The 1,913-nt window shown below is 32.7% G+C and overlaps 1 long non-coding RNA gene across 1 annotated transcript in view; it reads left to right on the forward strand.

Annotated features, from left to right (window-relative positions):
- LOC111618128 overlaps positions 1-1,462 on the forward strand; it is an 8,008-nt gene extending 6,546 nt beyond the window's left edge. The window contains exons 2-4 of the long non-coding RNA XR_002755523.1: positions 699-1,137; positions 1,221-1,289; positions 1,373-1,462. This is a non-coding gene — a long non-coding RNA (uncharacterized LOC111618128). The remainder of the gene's footprint in view (positions 1-698; positions 1,138-1,220; positions 1,290-1,372) is intronic.
- Positions 1,463-1,913: the final 451 nt, after the last annotated feature.

Here is a 1,913-nt window from a genome sequence, read left to right on the forward strand (position 1 = left end):
CGTTGAATAAGAAATGTTTCTTTCACAAGAAATGTATAAAATTAGTGCTGTATTAGACTTACGGTACCTAATTTACATACTGTACAGACGATAGTAACCTCAACTTACTCGCCTAAACTCTCTGTAGCGTGGCGCTGGACGGCGGAAAGTATATATATAATTATAATAAAGTTACAATGAATTAAGTTAATATATAATTATATATACAGTACCTAATTTATATCTAATTTATATATAATACTGTACAGACGATAGTAAACTCAATTTACCCGCCTAAACTCTCCGTAGCGTGGCGCTGGACGGCGGAAAGTAGTTTGGCTGCCCGATGACGTTTTACTGAATTATAGGAATTTTTTTTACCATGTTTGTACGGACACCGTCGCAAGTTTTTCGCCGTTATATAGGAATCCGAACTATAGGAACCCGTGTTATAGGGGGATCGACTGTTTATCAAATTATTCAAACTTCAAGACACCATTAAAAATAAAAATTGCATTATAGTGAACATTTTTTTTTAGTTAACTGTATAAGTTGGCGACCCCACAGAAAGCCCGTCGCGACCCCCTTCTGGATCGCGACCCATAGGTTGGGAACCCGTGCTCTAATGAGAAACGTCTCTTTTTCCGTTTCGTTCATTGTAATAACATTAACGATTCTTTTTCATATTTTCAATCTGACTGTTTATTATCCTATTCTAGTGAACAGAGAACAGTTTCGATTTGAAGCTCTCATTTGTACAGTTGAGTTGGCATTTGTAACGATTTTAATTATAGGAGGAATTGCGCATGGTCTACTGTTAGCCGCTTTATTTATATTTGTCCTCCAGAAAGAATACGAAGAACTTAATTACGAAATGTCTACGATAAGAAGAAGCGACAGAAATTTGAAACTGAAATTACAAAATTTGATGATCTGTCACCAAGAATTGTGGATTTACATGAATCAGTTGAACACAAAATTCGAGTTGGCTTTCGTACTTGTTTATTTCGAAATAATTTGGGGCACGAGCTTTTGTATTACGCATATTTGTACGTTGATATGCATTGGATTTTTAGAATTTTAGTGATGGCACTGATGATTGTTTCCTCATTCGTCTGCATTATCTGTGGCTGTTTGCTATGTTGCATCGCTTTCACGGTACTCGTTATTTACACTTGATTAATTAATTTAATATTTTAATCTTTAATTTAATTTTTGACTTTATAATTTTAATTATTTAGATGCGGAATGGATTTCAAGACATTCGTCAATTTGCAATCTGCTATTTGGAACTGGAACGAAAGCTTAAAGTACAGATTTATTTTTATTCTATCTTTATTGTAATTCGGATTTACTTTAATAAATTTAATATTAAATACTAATTTTTTGTTAGATATTGGATTTCATGAAAAGATTCGGCAAATTGTCTTTGTGTCTGACGATAGGAGGCTTCTTTTGTGTCAATAAGAGGATCCCTCAGAAGGTAGGTTCATTGACGTGATGTCTCGGAACATTATTTAAGATTTAAATTTCTGACGAATCTGAAATACGTGTGTCGTAGTACGAACTTTTAGAAAATCAATAGAATCAATTAATAGAAATAGAATCGAATAGAAATTAATTTATATTATGGAAATGCTTTCACAAATCGAAACTACGCGCAATGCAAATATGAAGACTACTGTTGTAATGCTAAAAGTTTACATACGACACGTTGTTCATCGATACCTGAAGAAAATTTACCATTGGCACATTGAAAAATTGCTTACTTCTTTAACTGTTATCCTTATTAAAAATTTTTATTAAATTTTATGCTGCAACTCACCAGTCCCACACTTTTCTTAAAAGTAATTTTTATTTTTTTTTAAATTCTATGTGTAGCGTCTTTGTAATCCAAACAATAATTTTGGTAGACGATCAAACAGCAATTAGTT

The sequence above is a fragment of the Centruroides sculpturatus genome, unplaced genomic scaffold, assembly GCF_000671375.1.
Source record: "Centruroides sculpturatus isolate CEXI.00-Female unplaced genomic scaffold, Cexi_2.0 scaffold62, whole genome shotgun sequence".
Lineage (NCBI taxonomy): Eukaryota > Metazoa > Arthropoda > Arachnida > Scorpiones > Buthidae > Centruroides > Centruroides sculpturatus.